At 30.0% G+C, this 12,743-nt stretch overlaps 1 pseudogene; it reads right to left on the bottom strand.

Moving 5' to 3' along the window:
- Positions 1-1,237: 1,237 nt before the first annotated feature.
- Positions 1,238-2,106, bottom strand: LOC113381340 (annotated as a pseudogene).
- Positions 2,107-12,743: the final 10,637 nt, after the last annotated feature.

Below are 12,743 nucleotides of genomic sequence, written 5' to 3'. Positions count from 1 at the left end.
ACAACAGTGATATTGAATTATGACATTTTGTGTTGTACGGAACCCGTACGTTTACTAAGTTTGTGCATATGGTATTTGAATTTAGCTCGTCGAGACCTTTTATTTGATACCCCCCACATGCCTATATTTAAAATGACAACATTTGCTCGTTAGTAGAGTCCCTTTTGCATAAACTAGCAATTTTGTCTCTTTGCTTCCCTTAGAGTTTCCTTATAGTCAATGTTTTCTCTTTTTTCAGTTTGCTTGTCAGTAGAGTCCTTTTCTTCTTCTTAAATAACGTGCGGTCTTGTTTAAATTATTTGCCAGTAGAGTCCCTTTTTATCTTTGGTTTCAATTTGCTCGTCAGTAGAGTCCTTTTTTGTCTATTATTTCCCTGCTAGGACTAATTTAGCAGAGTGTAGGAACTAAATCGCTCCACGGTGACTCTACTGACTGTCTGACTCATCACCGGTCATTAGTCATTAGTCATTAGTCATCATTAGCGTGTGTTTTTTCAGTGCTTCCCTCTATCGAGTCGAGTCTCAAGTGGATCGAAATGAACGCATCGAGATTGCCGCTGTTAATAATAGGCCCCATATTGTGTATCCATCGTGAGGAATGTGGGGCAGGGTATAGAGGGACGGGACTATATTGATCAAGTCCAGCACTGACGAGTGTCTAGGTTGAGGAAAAGGACTGTACTGACAAGCAAATTGAAAAAGAGGCAAACAAATAAAAAAGGGACTCTACTGACGTGCAAATTAATAAAAAAAACTAACGAAGATCAAATTATAATATAACTAATAATATAAATAAGGTTTAAATATAATTTTCAAACACCGAGCAGCGTCGTTCATCTATATTATATAAATGTTAAAAATATGTATATCTAAAAATTACATTTTGTTTGTTCATACACAAACTTTTTTGAAAAAGTAGTCAGAATATTTATAAAAGAGAAATACCTGAACAAAACTTTACTCCTAACAATATATATTAATTTCATATATAATTCCATAAATTAACTTACATTTACACAAAACGCAATCAAACCCAATCAAACTGCAAAAGTCTTATTATTAATTAAATGCTCCAACATAATTGTATTTTAATATCTAGATTTTCCATGAATAGCACACATCACATTCATTAATCAATCACACTCTCAACCAAATGCAATCAAATTCATTTACAAGTACTAGGTAATCAAATCTAGGTAAGCGTAAGTGTATTAAAGGATAATCAACTATGATTTTCATTATATAATATTTAGAGATACTGAGGCTTCGGGGCTCTGATATGGAGAGTTTGGATTAGACGCTGGTGGAGTTCCCGAAGGCGTTTGCAATGACGCAGTTTCGTTGGCAATAACTCGCTCGATGTGACAAACCATTAATTCGGCGAGAGTTATGTCGGCACGAGAAACGGCGCAAAGATCCGCAAGGGCGCATTGCGATGATGGAAGGTTCAGGCCTCGAACGGCGGCGCAAACGCAAGCGGTGGCAAGGAGCGAAGGAGCGGTCTGCATAAATTCAGGTTCAGTACAGCAGACAGACACCAAGGTGTGAGCATGACGATTGGTAAGGCGGCTTTCATGTCCCCATGGCATTCGCTCGATTAAGTGATCAACAAAGTCGAAGCCAGTAATCGTATTCGAGTTCCAGTTCAGCTTGGTTAGAATTAACACTTCCATGGTCCTAATTTCTTCAGGGGCGACACTATGATCAGTATAAGCGCAAAGCAGATGGATGGTCAAATTGTGGCATTGACGAATCTTGGTGGAAACCAGTAAAGCTGTTGCACCCACAAGTTGAAGTTGTTGACGAGGAATCTCGCATACGCACAAAAAACGATCCATGAATTAACAGCTAGAGGAAACACTTGTTCTTCGCAGTGTTGCTCTTCACACACCTCCAACATCCATGTGGTGACAACTTTCCTCATGAAAGGTAGCAGATCCCCCTGGAAATTGGCAAAGTAATTCATGCGGGGGATGGTGCTCCCTTCCAACATCAGCATGTTATCCATGACTCTGGCGTCTTTTGTCAAATTCTCGTCAACTTCAGCAAAATTGCAATCCACCCGTTCGCCAAATGGGGCTTCGGGGCACAAAAGATTGACATTCATATTTATGTAGTTAAATTAAAATTACGGAAACAAAAAATAATATGTAATCCACCCCAACACGCCACACCGAGACGGTGGAGTTTTTCTGTGATTTTCACCAAATGGAAAATCCTTAACAGCACCAAACACAGACACACACGTTGTTTATAACAAATTGTTTTTATAAATATTATTATATATATAAAATAACTTAAAATTAATTTAATTAGTTGCAAGCACACATGAAGTATTAATGATAAAGGCACACAAAAATCAGTTCAATGTTGGTTTTTTTCAAGAATATTATTGATCAGTAACAACCGCACTCATTGCCGACTGACGTCTGAGTGATATCTTCGGAAGCACGGTGCCCAGTTGCCGCGAGTTGTGTTGTGTTGATTTAAGCTCATACTGCCAAATCGATTTTAAAAAATCAAACACTGTTCGAAAGATATTAGTTGGGAATGATACTGATTAGTTTTAGGTGAAAATCTACCAAGCAGTTTTCTTGTAATTAACTGTTGAAAAAAAAATAAGCCGATTTTTATGGAACTTTTTTTGGCGATATATATCATGGTCTTATAGAACTTACTGAAATATCACGGCTTTACGACAAGTAGTTTAATTTTAAAAATTAATCGAAGATTAAGAAAATGAGTAGTTTTTTTGACGTTTGTTAAAATTAAAATTAGACGATTTACTTGGTATAACGATAGAGTACTTGGTTTTAATGAACATAGTAAACCATTAAAGTCCTATGGAAACTGGTTCAATTATAAAAACTGGTGATTTTTGAAAATTTGCTATTAGAAAATACTCCGAGTCAAAGTGTTCGTTTGTTTTCAATCATGTGTAATAAATCCACTCGGAATACTTCTAATCACTCATCAATTAAATTATTTTTTATTGATTAAGTCGATTAATTACACATATCGGGAAGTTCATGTAACTTGCCTCAAGGCTAAATACCAAACCAACTAGTTTTAAATAATAGTCATAAGTAAATTCATTTGGACGATGTATAATCCCGAGTACCGGTAAATGTTGCGAATATTTTGTACATCTGCCAGACAACCCTTAATAAAAGTTTATGATAGCTCATGTACCTTCGGCGAGCTATCATAAAACTAGAAATATTGGAAATATTTTAAAAATGTAAAAATATAAGTTAGTTAGTCCTGAACTCTTGAACAAGTAACAACTAAAATATTATAATAAAGCGCTAAATAAATTTTTGTATCTAAATAAATTCTTTGATTTCACACACTTCCAGAAGAGCTACAAATGTTCCAATTCTCGTCGTTAAGTATTTCAAATAAAACTCTAATCTACTCAAGAACCAAGAAGTTATTAAAAATTGGTTACATTTAATCATTAATTAGTAAATTCATTACTAACGTCTCTTCAATATATATATCTTATATATAAAATTCTTCTGTAACAATGTAAGTTTCATATTTCCTTCTAAACTATAATTCGGATTTTCATGAATCTTCCTGAAGTTTGTTCGGGAAATTTTTTAGAATGTTTTGATTCATAGAAATATAGTTAAATTGTAGAAATAAATAGAAAAAATTACTAAAAACCGCTTATCATTGTTTGCCCTTGAGAATATTTGAAGCTTAGTTTGACATTAAAAACAATTGAGGACTGTCATTTGCCAAACATTTCTATTCACTTATAGGCTAAGGCAATATTAGAATATAATAAATTCATAATTATGAATAAGGAAAATGTAATGTCTACATTATTAATGCCGAAAAGCAGCTGAGATGTGCCAAAAATTAAATTATTATAAGATGCAAATAATATAACATGCATTTGACAAGTGATGCAGTCTGCGCATGCGTCTGACGTGCGCGTGGTTTGCTTTTGCTTGCAATAATTTTGTTTGCGCACTTTGCGAACAGATTCGCCGTACGAATTCGCGCAAAGGAGCGAGCCATAAGTGATTGCGCTCAAACATATTCAATTTGCAGTCGTTTTGCCTTACTATACTAAGTCACAATACAAAAAAAATTATTTAAAAGTTTCATTGTGTCAAAAATTCATATGTTTGTCATTGGGTACGGAATATTTACTCAATGGAGCGCTTTGGGTCTGAAATTTTTACTATTTTCCAATTCGTTTGGAATTTTGGAACTAGGTTCATCTTACTCTTCAGAAGTGAAAACAATTTAGACTCCTTTACCACTTCTCGGGTGGATGACATTTCTTTTCAGTGGTGTAATTTTACTTTTTTCAAAATAACGTTGGGTATCGATAAAAGAACTAATTATACGAGAAAAATATTTAATAATGTTTTTCAAAAAAGGAAATACTTTTCAAGTTACTGGCTACTGAATATTTGTTTCTTTTTTGCGTTTTTCATCATTTGTTGCTAACACCTTCAAAAATATACATTTTAACGAAAATCATGTAATGAACAGAATTATATCAATTAAAATCTTAATAAATCGTTATTTTATAGTGTTTTAGGAACATTATTAGGCTAGATATGAAAATGGGTTTTTATAGTGCTCAAAATAAGCTTTAAAATGAGTATTTCTGCGTGTAAAATGAGTGAGCTATCATGCAGATAAAGGACGCATGCAATGTTTTTTTTTTTCATTTAAATCAAATACTTTGAGTGCCATATCCACCAAATTAAAAATAATCGTATTCAATCTAGAATTAACTTGGTTTAAGAGATCTTGATGGATTCTAGAAAATACCACAACTTTAGTACAAATGATTCTTAAAAAACTCATGATTTCATGAAAAAAAAAACATTTAAAAAAAAAACAACCAATTTCTCATCATAATACCTCTGAAAGAATACGTATAAAAGTATATATATAAGAAAATTCGAGGTATTTTTCTGACTAATTATTATTGTTTATTATTTTTTCGTTACACAAATATTGATAGATGTATGATTAATTAAGGAGCTGTCCAACCAGAGGTCTTTCGAGCCCTTTAACCCTTCGCCGTTTTACAATAAGAGAAGTTACGGTAAAATTAATGATAGAGAAAGTTGTAGCTCATTTAATCACCTTTAAAATAGTGTATTACAAGTTCTGATAAAATCAGAATTAAAAGAGTAATAATCCAATTAATGCTGTGGATGGTGACGGAGTGCAAATTGTTAAAAACATTGAAATTAAGATAAAGATTAGCCTATTTCTAAAATATCAAGTAAATTGGAGCACAGTAAAAAAAATTTACAGAGCAATAATTTTGTTGATCGTAAGTTGAATAGAGCACATGTGAACGGATTTGACAAATTAATTCACTTCAAATATAAACTTAAGCAATAATGTATATTGATTTATTAGAGAAAAAAATGCAATTTAGATATTAAAATTACTTAAAGCCAGTTAAAATATGGTACAAAATTATAAAAATTATAGGCAACATTATTGAAGCAATTATTTTGGGTGAGAAAAATAAAAGGTGATATTGCACCTTTGCCGCGAATGCTATATATTAATTCTTTCTGAATTTGTTGTACTTTTTAAAAGATTTAAATTTTCAACATGAGTATCTTATGCTATGACCATAAATCAAAAAGGCAGACGATCATTTTTAGTGTGATAAATTTGGAAAATCAATGTTTTAGTCGTGAATAAACAAAAAATCATTCATTTATACATCCACATCTACAGGTATGGCTAAAAATACTATATAACCCTTAAATGCAATAAAATAAATTGAGCTATTGGAAATAAATTTGTTCTATAAATCGCAGTGTATAATTTTTAATATACAATTTTATTGAACATTTTTTAATATTTGTTAAATAAATAATTAAAGTGTTAACTGTGGAAATTGAGAACAATCATTTTATTTGAAACAGTTCTACATTCAACATCACTTATATATTGGTGTAAATAGTAATTCAAAAAACAGTAATTATTATTTTTAACTAAGCAGTAAATATTAGTATAAAATATTGAAAAATTGTAGACGTAGGTACAGAACAACGTCTGTCGGGTCAGCTAGTCTTATATATAAAATTCTTCTGTAACAATGTAAGTTTCATAATTCCTCCTAAACTATAATTCGGATTTTCATGAATCTTCCTGAAGTTTGTTCGGGAAATTTTCTAGAATGTTTTGATTCATAGAAATATAGTTAGATTGTAGAAATAAATGGAAAAAATTACAAAAAACCGCTTATCATTGTTTGCCCTTGAAAATATTTGAAGCTTAGTTTGACATTAAGAACAATTGAAGACTGTCATTTGCCAAAGATTTCTGTTCACTTAGAGGCTAAGGCAATATTAAAATATAATAAATTCATGATTATGAATAAGGAAAATGTAATGTCTACATTATTATTGCCGAAAAGCAGCTGAGATGTGCCAAAAATTAAATTAATTTAAGATGCAAATAATATAACATGCGTTTGACAGTATGCGCATGCGTCTGACGCGCACGGCGAATCGTGTTCTCAACTGCGCGTTGCTTGCAATAATTTTGTTTGCGCACTTTGCGAACAGATTCGCCGTACGAATTCGTGCAATGGGGCGAGCCATAAGTGATTGCGCTCAAAAATATTCAATTTGCAGTCGTTTTGCCTTACTATACTAAGTCACAATCATGTCACAATACAAAAAAAAATTATTTAAGTTTCATTGAGTCAAAAATTCATATGTTTGTCATTTGGTACGGAATATTTACTCAATGGAGCGCTTTCGGTCTGAACTTTTTCTACTGTTTTCCATTTCGTTTGGAATTTTGGAACTAGGTTCATCTTACTCTTCAGAAGTGAAAACAATTTAGACTCCTTTACCACTTCTCGGGTGGACGACATTTCTTTTCAGTGGTGTAATTTTACTTTTTTCAATGTGGTGTAATTTAAAATAACGTAGGGTATCGATAAAAGAACTAATTATAAGAGAAAAATGTTTAATAATGTTTTTCAAAAAAGCAAATACTTTTCAAGTTACTGGCTACTGAAAATTTGTTTCTTTTTTGCGTTTTTCATCATTTTTGCTAATATCTTCAAAAATATACATTTTAACGAAAATCATATAATGAACAGAATTATATCAATTAAAATCTCAATAAATCGCTATTTTATAGTGTTTTTGGAACATTATTAGGCTAGATATGAAAATGGGTTTTTATAGTGCTCAAAATGAGCTTTAAAATGAGTACTTCTGCGTGTAAAATGAGTAAACTATCATGCAAATAAATGACGCATATAATGTTTTTTCATTTAAATCAAATAGTTTTTCAGTGCCATTACCACCAAATTTAAAAATAATCGTATTCCATCTAGAAAAAACTTGGTTTAAGAGATCTTGATGGATTCTAGAAAATACCACAACTTTAGTACAAACGATTTTAAAAAAAAATATTTAAAAAAAATCCAATTTCTCATTATAATATCTCTGAAAGAATACGTATAAAAGTATATATATATGAAAATTCGAGGTATTTTTATTACTAATTATTGTTGTTTAGTATTTTTCGATTACACAAATATTGATAGAGGTATTAATTACGAAGTGCGCGGCTGTCCAACCAGAGGTCTTTCGAGCCCTTTAACCCTTCGCCGTTTCACTCATTGTGCCGTAGCTCATTTAATCACCTTTGAAATAGTGTATCACAAGTTCTGATAAAATCAGAATTAAAAGAGTAATAATCCAATTAATGCGATGGATGGTGACGGAGTGCAAATTGTTTTCACTTCTGAACTTAAGATAAAGATTAGCCTATTTCCAAAATATCAAGTAAATTGGAGCACAGTAAAAAAATTTACAGAGCAATAATTTTGTTGATCGTAAGTTGAATAGAGCACATGTGAACAGGATTTGACAAATTAATTCACTTCAAATATAAACTTAAGCAATAATGTATATTGATTTATTGGAGAAACTAGCTGTAAGTGGAATTCTGTCTTGAGGCAATTATGGCATCGTGCCTTAAGGCAAATTGCTGAAACTTCCCGTTGAATACTGAATGTTTTCAAATAGATTATTATAAATATTGTATCATTGTCTAATATAAAATAATAAAATAAAATCTGAAAAACTAAAAAAAAAAAAAATTTGTTAAGACAAGCAGAAAGTTCTTTGAATCATTTAAATCGGACGCTTAGTTCTCTCAAAAACTGTCATTTTTTACATATTTAGCTCCGTATCTTCGAAATGGCTGGGCCTGCCTTTGCCAAAAACTAATAAACCCTTCTCCCTATCATTACTAATTGAATGTTTTTTAGATCATTCAAATCGGATACTCCGTTCTCTTAAAAATTCGATTTCTATTTTCTGCACTCTTTGCTCCGTATCTCCGAAACGGCTGGACCTGCCTTTGCTAAAAACTAATCAGCTCTTTTCCCTATCAATAGGAATCGAATGTTTTTTGAACCATTCAAATCGGTTGATCCGTGCGCCCTAAAACGTGACTGGAAATTTGTATCCATACATACATACACACACACACACACACACACATCCATTTTTTCTGAGGTATGCCAAAACGTTCAGAAACCTTCAAAACGTCGAGAAATGCAAAAATTTTCAATTCCGATTTTCGGCCCATTACAATAACTTACCCTACGGGAAGTTAAAAAATGTAATTTAGATATTAAAATTACTAAAAGCCAGTTAAAATATAGTACGAAATTATAAAAATTATAGGCAACATTATTTTGGGTAGAAAAATAAAAGGTATTATTGCACCTTTGTCGCGAATGCTATATATTAATTCTTCCTGAATTTGTTGTACTTTTTAAAAGATTTCAACACGTGTATCTTATGCTATGACCATTAATCACAAAAGCAGACGATCATTTTTATTGTGTTAAATATCGAAAATCAATGTTTTAGTCGTGAATAAACAAAAAATCATTCATTTATACATCCACATCTACAGGTATGACTAAAAATACTATATAACCCTTAAATGCAATGAAATAAATTGAGCTATTGGAAATAAATTTGTTCTATAAATCGCAGTGTATAATTTTTAATATACAATTTTATTGAATTTTTTTTAATATTTGTTAAATGAATAATTAAAGTGTTAACTGTGGGAATTGAGAACAATCATTTATTTGAAGCAGTTCTACATTCAACATCACTCATATATTGGTGTAGATAGTAATTCAAAAAACAGTAATTATTATTTTTAACTATGCAGTAAATATTAGTATAAAATATTGAAAAATTGTAGACGTGGGTACAGAACAACGTCTGTCGGGTCAGCTAGTATATATATAAATTCATAACTTTTAGTCAAATTAGTTTTCAAATCTTTTAGTTTCATAATTTTTTCTAAAAAAATGTTTTTCTCTAATATGTTATTAAGTTTAATTTTTTAAAATAAATTTTTGTTGAGTGTTTTTTTCCTGTGGTGTGTATAATGTTTCTCTATGCTATAATTAATCTTATTGTTGTTTACATTAGTTAATAAAATTTTCAAATTGTTGTAGTTGCTGAATGATGACACGCATCTTGTGTCGAAACGTATAAATAAAAGTTTTTATACTTTATACCTTTTTTATTTCGACGAATGGGCTGCTAGTTACTTTGAAATATATATATATATATATATATATATATATATATATATATATATATATTAACAAAGTCTAATAATCGGGCATAAAATCAATGAAAAACATGAATTTCTTTCAAAAATTTATTTTAAATCCATACGTTTCGGCTATAATCCTAGCCTTCATTCAGTGGAAACTAAAAATAAAATTAAAAACTAAAACAATTGAATTGGAGTGAAAAGAAAAAATAAAATAGTAATTAGTACTTACAATTAGTAGATCTTAGTGTTAAATTGGAAAATTTTAATAATCCATGGTATTAGGATATGGTAATGCACTACACTATGTATTATAAACATTAACTTGAAATTACACAATATTTTCACAATTAGATAGATATTGGTTGGGAATCGTGCTGATTAGTTTTTGGTAAAGATCGACCGGGCCGTTTTCTTGTAATAAAGTTTAAAAAAAAAAAATTCGACGATTTTTATAATTTTTTTTTGACGGTAGATACCACAGTCTTATAGGTCATACTAAAATATTACGGTCCTACGACAAGTCGTTTAATTTTAAAAAATCTTCAAAGTTTGCAAAAATTAGTATCGTTTTTTTGGCATTTGTCAAAATTAAATCTTTGATCGACGTTTTCTTAAAAACGCCTGAACCGATTTCAGAAATTTAAAAGCGATTTGATGTATCTCAATGAGGACTATCGTTTGTCAGTTTTGTGAGACGATCTGCCAAACCGTTTCTTTGTAATTTAAAAAAAAATGTTAAACTTTTCGTCCACATTCAAGCTAAAACTACCGAACCGATTTTAAAAAATCAAAAACTGTTCGAAAGATATTAGTTGGGAATGATACTGATTAATTTTAGGTGAAAATCTACCGAGCCGTTTTCTTGTAATGAACTGTTGAAAAAAAATTAAGCCGATTTTCATGGAACTTTTTTTGGCGATATACATCATGGTCTTATAGAACTTACTGTAATATTACGGCCTTACAAGTAGTTTAATTTTAAAAATTCGTCAAACTTTCCTAAAAATATTATCGTTTTTTTTAAAGTAGGATTGATGTAGTATACTATTTACACATTTTTTTTATTAAGTCGATTATTTACACATATCGGGAAGTTCATGTAACTTGCCTCAAGGCTAAATACCAAACCAACTAGTTTTGTTTGAAGTTACCGTGAACTTGAAAAGTAAATTAGTGTTCAATTTCATAAGCGCAAACCTGCGAGTGATTAAATTAATTATTGGGCATTATTGACGAAAAATAGCAAGCTGATTTAGTTTAAACAAAATATAATCGGAAAAATGAAAAATGGGGAGTCAGTGCTTAGAAAAGGGCAAGTTTATTCCGAAAAATTGAATTGTAACCTTTGTTTTTGTTGCAAATGTTTTGCATCTGATGAACTTTGAATGTTGAAGACATAGTTAGGGTTATGGATATGGAACAAATATGAAAAATGGGAGCAAAATTTACTTTGGAACGAAAATCTTAAGATTTTTGTTATACCTAGTGGTGTCCATACTCTAAATTTAATAATAGTTAACTATGCAGAAATATTACAAATCACATATAATTAGTTTTTTCCAATATAGTTCAGGAAATGTGTAATTTCTGGTCACTTTTTACTGATTTTTGGACAATACTTCTAAAATACGTTGAAAATTTAACTTTAAAACCTGATACCCTGAATATGACGCGAAAGCAAGGATAAATACAATTCGGCTCTTACGATATCAATCAGGAGAAGTTTACGACGCAATTTTGGATATTGTAAATAATGAAATTAAATTAAATTAAAATTTGAAAAATTCAACATGAAATATGAGTATTTTGATTGAAATTGAAAAGCTAGTTTTTTTAGCTCTCTTGGCATGAGTTGCTCAATAGAAAAAATTGCATAATAAATAAGTAAAATGTTTTAAAACCCAAATATTAATATAACACATACGTTAAAAATAATTGGAAATTAAAAAATATTTGATTATAATCAACCCGCGAATTTCCTCGATTTTTTAATAAATAAATTTAAAATCTATGTATTTTATACGCTTTTAGATTATATTTAATTTTTTATGTACTAAATCCAGAATAATTAAAAATATTTTTTTAAAAAATATGTAAACATTTATATAATTTACATGACAAACTATTAAAACAGTTAAAATTTAAAGGGGGTGGGGGGCGCTAGAAAAAAAGTTGCATGCGGGCGCTAAGGACCCCAGGACCGGCCCTGTATATATATATATATATATATATATATATATATACCGCTGAAAAATTCGAGAAAAAAAAGACATATAATTTACATTTATACCCTGCATCCCCTAGATTCAAGAAACCTCTGATATTTAGTTCTGTTTCTATTATTATTTGTGTTAAACTTTTTATCGTAAATAAAAGCGATACGATAAAATGATAAAGACATCAATACAAGAAGTATATTCTTTCATTCAATAAATATTTATACAAACTAAACAAAGAATACAATAAGCGTCTATAAGAAAGTACTTGATATCAGAAAACTGATATCGCTGCTGATTGATATCAAGATTGAATGGAACCTTTGTTGAAACACGGCCAAAACTTTTATCACAAAACCACTAACAAGCACCATATATTAAAAATCAGTTGGAAAAATATTATATAAAAATCTCAGTCTCATTATAATTATGTAATTGTTTATTTTAAAAACACTTGACAGTTGACAGTTGATGTAAATAATTAGCTGTCAAATTTTCTACATTAAGTTACATATTTATACGTGTCAACACTTTTGTGCAACTTGCCTTTAGGCAAAATGACACTTACAACTAGTTTATTTATTTAAACACCAGTTATTATCTATATGTATACAATAACATTGTTATTTTACGTTTTCAGTTAAATAAAAATCATTTTTACAATTCGATTATTAAAATGACGGAAAATTGTAATATTTTTTGACGTTGAGTGTACACACAATATTTGCGTACGAGGCGCCAAATTTAAAACTACAAAGTTAAAAACTTAATTTACACTTCAAAACGTATAATAAAGACCAACAAACAATCTTTAAATCAATAAAATAAAAACAAAATACATTTACAATCATCAAATGTATAATATTAAGCGTATTAACTTTATTTCAGACTTAAATTGTTTATAAATTTA

Source organism: Ctenocephalides felis, unplaced genomic scaffold (assembly GCF_003426905.1).
Source record: "Ctenocephalides felis isolate EL2017-DRISC unplaced genomic scaffold, ASM342690v1 CF-g0.4_SCAFFOLD_02818, whole genome shotgun sequence".
Taxonomy (NCBI): Eukaryota; Metazoa; Arthropoda; class Insecta; order Siphonaptera; family Pulicidae; genus Ctenocephalides; species Ctenocephalides felis.
Note: the sequence above shows the minus strand (reverse complement) of the source record. Positions and strands in the feature narration are given on the sequence as shown.